Below are 7,057 nucleotides of genomic sequence, written 5' to 3' on the forward strand. Positions count from 1 at the left end.
CACACTGAAAGATCTTATGTGCCAGTCTCTCCTACGGAGGATCTATATCACCATAGTATTGAACCCCAGTATTCCATATGGACTACGAGAAAAGGATTTACCGGTAGGTATATTAAAATCCTATTTTTTTTTTTTAAAGATTGTAGTGGGGCTGCCTTTGAGGCCTCCCAAAGCAGCCGGGTCCCATAGCAACTGCATCCTCTATAGTTACACCACTGATTATAGGAACCCTGTATGTGGCTTTGTACCACCCTACAGGTCTCCTCTGGTCTCTCTCCTTTCCCTCATGCCTCTATATTGCTGCCTTACCTCACTCTCTCTGAATACTATGTACTACCTGTATCACATAGTATCCCATCAGTATTACATGGATTTCTAGTTGCTATGGGTTACAGCACATCCTTGCTTCTCACATGTTATTAACCAGGTCTGATGGAGAGCACATTGTGTAATAGGCTGTGTTAAAACAGAAATAACGCATCAATAATTCTATGCTTTTGTTATACTCTGTTTTCTCAAATATTGTTATTTATTGCTGCAGGTGGCGTTAGCTTGTTGCACAAGGTACTAGCCACGGCGTATGAGGCCTACCCTTTGCGCTAAGCAGCAGGTGTTTGTCAGAAGCAGAAACCATCTTCTCAGTTATGGCTTGCATAATGTATTACAAAATGGCGTAAGGAGACAGAATACTGCTGAAAGAAGTAATTTCTTATGAATAAATGTTTTGGTTTTCTGGGTCTAAGAATGCAATATTGATAGAACAGAAGATGAGGGCAGACAGTCAGTCTGCACAGTTTTGTCTACAAGTAATGAGAACTAACCAGGTAATGGGGTATGCATGGGTAGACCCCAAGGCCTCCAGGTCAAAGAGACCTCAACATTTCTCTTCATAGTTACCAGTTCCAAAATGACGTGACTGATTATAATATCATTAATATAATTAATTTAATACTGACGTGTCCAATCACATTTTAGCCCATATGAATAATGAAGTAACTGAGCTGAATAAAGTATTAATATTGGGCATAAAGAGGGGGTAGCTAAGCGATTGAGGAAGCAGTTCAGGGCACACGTGATTGGAGCTGGGATTGCAGGTAATTATCCCTGAGGTACTGGCGGGTTCTGTCCCCTGTCTTCTGTTCTTGGGTTAAGGTTTTTTATTAAGGAATTAGTTCATTAATATTATATCTTTTAGTGTGTTAAGTTTGCTTTGGCCTTTGCAATACATATAATCAAGTTATCTTTTATTATCTTTCATTATTCTTCAAGTAAAGCATTTTTCTATATTTTGGTGTTGAGTGAATTCATTTCAGCGTTACATTAAAGGGTTAAATGAAAACTGTGTTATCAATCATATCTAAGCGTTATCAGCTGATACTAACATCCTCCATAATAAATAGCAGCACAGTAAAGGCCCCCATACACTAGGGCGACTTGTCCTTAGGACAAGTCGCCCCCGACTTTCCCCTGAGCTTCCCCGGCTGCTCCCCGGGGGAGCTTGATTAGATTGGCACTTGATGTGCCATTTTTTACATGTGATAAATCGTCTCGATTTATCACATGTAAAAAAACCCGGGGAGCAGGGGGGGGGGGGGGGGGGGCTACAGAGCAGGGCTGCTGGTGGGAGCGGGGGGGCTGGGGGGGCTGTGGGGGACACAGGCGGCATAGAGCCGGGAGCTGTCAGTGATAGAAAAAAAAGCCTATACAATGAATGGGCAGCCTGTGATTGGCTGAGCGCTCTCTCAGCCAATTGCTGACTGGCTGAGAGAGCGCTCAGCTAATCACAGGCCGCCCATTCATTGTATGGGCTTTTTTTTTATTCCGTACTGACAGCTCCCGCCGGCTCCCCCTGCCCGACTCTATGCCGCCTGTGTCCCCCGCAGCGTCCCCAGACCCCCTGCTCCCTATACCGCCGCGCCGCCCCACTAGGTCCCAAGTCGGGTGGTTGGACGTGCAGCAGGTCCGACCACCCGCGCAGATCCGATGCGCACGGGACCGCGCATCGGATCTGAGGGGACATCAAAACTAGCCGATTTTGGTCCGATTTCGGCCAGATCCGACTGATCTGGATTAAATCTGACCAAAATCGGCTAGTGTATGGGGGCCTATACAGTATACACGTTACTATGACACAGTATATAGTGATATAATCTGCATGTAGACTGAAGGACGATGATCTAACAATATCTGTAATAACCATGTATATTACTAGTAGCTGTCCCCTGAACAGGGGAATAAAAGCTGATCTGGATAAATGGGATTCTGTTACCAATTGTATAACTATAGACTTTGTTTCTCTATAATACTTTGTACATTCTTCTACATGTTACAGATAGTTAGGTGGTCCTGTAATGATGACCATCTGGTAACCTATAATAACAACCTAAATAAACTAATGATCCTTCAGCAAATGGATTATTGATGTCTTTATTACTGGTGCTGAAACATAACCACAGCGACTACCTGCCAATCGGGGATTGCTCAGTACAAGGAGAGATGCATTATATTCCCTGCTTGCTGTGGTCCTTTCTTGTCTGCTGTCCTCCAGATGGAACTCTCAGACTAGATCAGTTGCTGTGACACATAACAGCTTGGCCGTCTTATGTCCCTGGGCCTGATTCAGAGATGATCAGTAATCTGAGAAAATGGCAGGGGACTGCGAGTAGAAAGCTGCCGCTCAGACAGAAAGCAAAAACACCTTGGGTGACATTTAATGTTTTTTTTTTTAGTAAGGTTCTGAAATCGCACATTATCGCATTTTGGAATTTGGAATTTTTTGAGAAAATCAACTATGTGAACTTGCGGCAAAAAATGTGATATGGTGCGATTTTTAGTCATGAAAATGTGCGAATTAATGCACGTGTGGTTTGTGTAAAAAAAATGCATAGGTTCCCCCTCCTGAGCAAAAGCAGCCCTGTGCTGGTTTCAGAAATGTATAGGAGTTAAAACATAGGGGATCCCCCGAATTTCTAAAACCAGCACCAGGCTCAAGGGCCGGTCCTGGTTCCCAAAATACAGGGGACAAAATGACTAGGGCCCCCCGTATTTTGGCATCCAGCACTGGGCCCAAACAGCCATTAAAGGGCCCACTGGGTCTTGTAGTTCTACAAAATTACAAATAGTGAAATAAAACACACTAACACATGAACAGTATAGCATTATTACATACTACATGCATTTACACATACGTCACCTATGGATTCCCTCGTAGGCTTGTCCATGCAGAATCCCCAAGGAGAACCTGCAGAGGGAAAATATACTCACCAGATGCCTCCCTGCTCGGTCGCTGTCTTCTCCGGCTGGCAGCATCCCTGTGAGAGCAGTCCAAATGTTTGTTTACATTCGTGGCTCCTTCCACATGTCCCTCCCACCAGCCAATAAGGAGCGGCCATTGGCTGGTGGGCGGGACTAACCCCCGGAATGTGGGAGAAGCTGCAAATGTAAACAACCATTTATCAGCCCGATGCCCACCACCCTTCCTTTATTGGGGGGTCCCCACTCCTCCAAGGTCCCTGCCACAGGGATCAATGCTTTGGCCAGGGGAACTTATGTAAAAAGTTTTCCCTGTGTGTGGCATTACCCTGTTGGCTTTTTTGGCCCGGTGCTGGTTGCCAAAATATGGGGGACCCCTAGACATTTTGTCACCCGTATTTTAGGAACCAGGACGGCCCTTGAGCCTGGTGCTGGTTTTGGAAATCCTGGAGCTCCCCTATGTTTTTGCTCCCCTGAATGTCTAAAACCAGGACCGGATCTTTGAGCCCTGGGCTGGTTATGCTCAGGAGGTGGAACCAACACATTATTTTACATTACCATGCACAGATCACACTGGTCTGTGCCTGGTTCTGCCAAACTCGACATGTTCCAATAGGTCTATTTGTTGCTATTTTTGGTAATGTTTTCCAATATTCGCACCCCAGTATACTTTACAATGGGAAAACATCTGGATGCGAAGTGTGACAAAATTTCTACAGGTCAGAATGTGCAATTTTCACTGCAATTCGCATCCTATTAAGTTGGAGATTTTGGGAAAACGTACACATTTTTTTTTTTACATAAATTTTCCAAAGTCCAATTACTTCATCCCAGTAAATGTCACCCCTTGTGTCCATTAGCGAATGTATTGCAACACTATCACAGATCGCTATCCACTCACAAATCCATATGCAATTCCTGATGCATTGAAAGGACTTTGCTGTCTGTGACAATGAGAGGTAGGTCTGAGGCTTCCACTAATCTGCGACTGAGAAGGGCAGAACGATGCCAGCGCAGACATCAAAGATCCTCTATTATAAGGCCTAAGAAATTGTCAGGTTCCCACTCCTACACGCTGGCTTCCTGTCAGACAACCTCTGGCCATTTTGTGTACCTATTGTGACAAGGAAGCACATACACTGGAACCGATGAAGTTGTGGTCTTTATTTTTGTAGCAGGTACACAGCATACCAGGTAATCACAGCAAGAATGGTTACTTACAGTGGTGGGATTCAGCCGGTTCGCACCGGTTCTACAGAACGAATTCAATCATGGCGCCTGTTGTTTTGTCTGCCGCAGCCTGCCCATGATTAATAATATAATGGCTGCGCTGCTGCCTGGCTCTGCTCTTCTTGGCTCAGCAGGGCTGGTCTGGCAGTCAGTCTATAAGCCCTGCCCTGCCTCCCTTGTTGTTGTCAAGGATTGGCTGCTTCCCCCCTGCACACGTGTTCTTCTGAGCTTCTGTGCAGTGCAGGAGAGGAGCGACAGCGGACGGTGCGCCGTGTGCAGAAGACAAGTTTGGGCTTCTTACACTAAATCTGCCCTGCGGCAGATTGACATCAGCGACGGTCTGAGCCTGAGGTGACTGTGGGTGCCCAGAAGAGCAGAGCGGAGACCAGCATCTCAGTCGTGTCTGGGTGAGTTATTAATTATATGTTGCTGCTGTGCTGTGTGGGGAGATGGAGCAGAGGGGAGAGGCAGCATTCTCCCCATCTAGGGACCGTGGGTACATCTATCATTTTCTCAAAGAAATCTCTCTCCATATATATTTTTTTGATGTATATATCCCCACACCTGCATGTCTTTTTCATCTTAGAGGTAGCTATCGCACAACCCTCTGACTCTCATCAAGCCATCCGGTGCTAGCATGATGGTTGACAGCAGAGATGAGGATGGTGTTTGTAGCACCCCCGTTAACTATTAAACTATTTTATTTTGTGGCTCTCTCATTCACCCAGTCTGTGCAAGCACCCCTGCAATGCATCAATGTTAACAGGGACGCTTTGCTCTGAACTGTCTGAACAGCAGAAGCTTACTTTGGCTCATCCACCTTATTGACATCGGAATTAACCAGTTAGGGCTATACAGCCATACTTCACTGGCCCGCCTGTAACCCATCCGAACACAGTAGCTAAGCAGTGATAGGCTGGATTAGTACCTGTATGGGAGACCTACAGGGAATATCCAGTGCTGTATTTAACTACTGGAACAGTACGCCTGTCGGTACCGTTGGGGTGTAGCCACAATCTCTTTGACCCCTCCCTTATCTTGTCCTCTCTGCGTTCAGCACGTTATACCCACCCAAGTCGACACTGTAGGGGATAACGTATTGGTGGTGGGCAGTGACCAGTGTCTTATTTCGCCTGCCCGAAATATATTATATAAAAATTGCTTGGCAAACGATAATTAAAAAACATTTTCGCTCTTGTTGTAACTTTCGCTAGGAATTTACCTCAATATTGGTGGGAGTTCCTCATCTATGTTAAACTCCAAAAGATGTGCACAAGGTGTGTCGACTAAAGTATACATAACAACTTATTTTAATAGAAAGCTTAATATTAAAAGTTACGTTTTATTCTATGCCATCTTTACATTGATTAAACTTCATTAACCCCTTCCCGACGAGGCCTTTTTTGTTATTTTTTTTTTTTCCTCCTCGCGTTCAAATAAGCGTAACTTTTTTAATTTTCCGGCTATATAGACACATGAGGGCTTTTTTTTTGCGGGACAAGTTGTACTTTTTAATGGTACCATTTACTATACCATATAATATTCTGGGGAATCAGGAAATAATTCAATGTGGGGTAAAAAAGAAAAAAAACGCAATTCCACAATTTTGCGCTGGTTACGGTTTTTTTGGAGTTCATAGTTCGTTTAAAATGATGGGTTATCTTTATTCTATGGGTCGTTACGATTCCGGTGATACCAAACTTATATAGTTTTCGTTATGATTTACCACTAAAAAAAAAAATAGAAATTTTTACGGTTTTTCTAATTTGCGTCGTGTCGCCATGTTCTGCGGCTTATAACTTTTTTATTTTTCAGCCTACGGACCTGGGTGAGGGCTCATTTTTTGCGGGCTGAAGTGTACTTTTTAATTAATACCATTATGGGATATGGGCGACTTTCTGATCTCTTTTAGTTATTTTTTTTTGGGTAGGCGATGCGACCAAAAAACGTAGTTTTGGCGTTGGGAATTATTTTCCGTTTACGCCTTTAACCGTGCGGGATAACTAATGTTATATTTTAATAGATCGGACTTTTAGGAACGCGGCGATACCAAATATGTTTATTTTTTTTATTTTTTATTTATTTTTATTTGTGAAATGGGGAACTTTTAATATTTATTTTTTTTTTTTTTAACTTATTTTTTTTTTTTTTTTTACTTTTACTACAAGGCCCCCTAGTGTACTTGACCACTAGGGGGCGTGATCGCCTGTACTAGGTTCAGCCATAGAGCTCTATGGCTGAACATAGTGATTTTCAGCACTTCCTATTACATCCTGCCTCAGGCAGGATGTAATAGGAATGCTGACACGGCCAGCACAGGGGTCTACATTAGACCCCTGGCTGCAATGGCAACCGATCGGCACCCTCCGATCTCGCCGCGGGGGGCCCCAATCGGCGCCGGAGGGGGGCGCCCCCCCTCCGATCAGCTATTTAAGCACTGCGGGCGCTTTGCCCGCGGTGCTTAAAGGGTTAAACGGCCACGATCGGCGAACTCGCCGCTCGTGGCCGTGAGAGCAGGTACCTGGCTGTAGTATACAGCCATTACCTGCTCTCTTTCAAGCCAGCTCACTCCGTG

At 44.6% G+C, this 7,057-nt stretch overlaps 1 pseudogene; it reads left to right on the forward strand.

The window, feature by feature from the left end:
• The first annotated feature begins 5,332 nt into the window (after positions 1–5,332).
• Positions 5,333–5,451, forward strand: LOC146076140 (5S ribosomal RNA; annotated as a pseudogene).
• Positions 5,452–7,057: the final 1,606 nt, after the last annotated feature.

Source organism: Crinia signifera, chromosome 4, assembly GCF_055691185.1.
Source record: "Crinia signifera chromosome 4, ASM5569118v1, whole genome shotgun sequence".
Taxonomy (NCBI): Eukaryota; Metazoa; Chordata; class Amphibia; order Anura; family Myobatrachidae; genus Crinia; species Crinia signifera.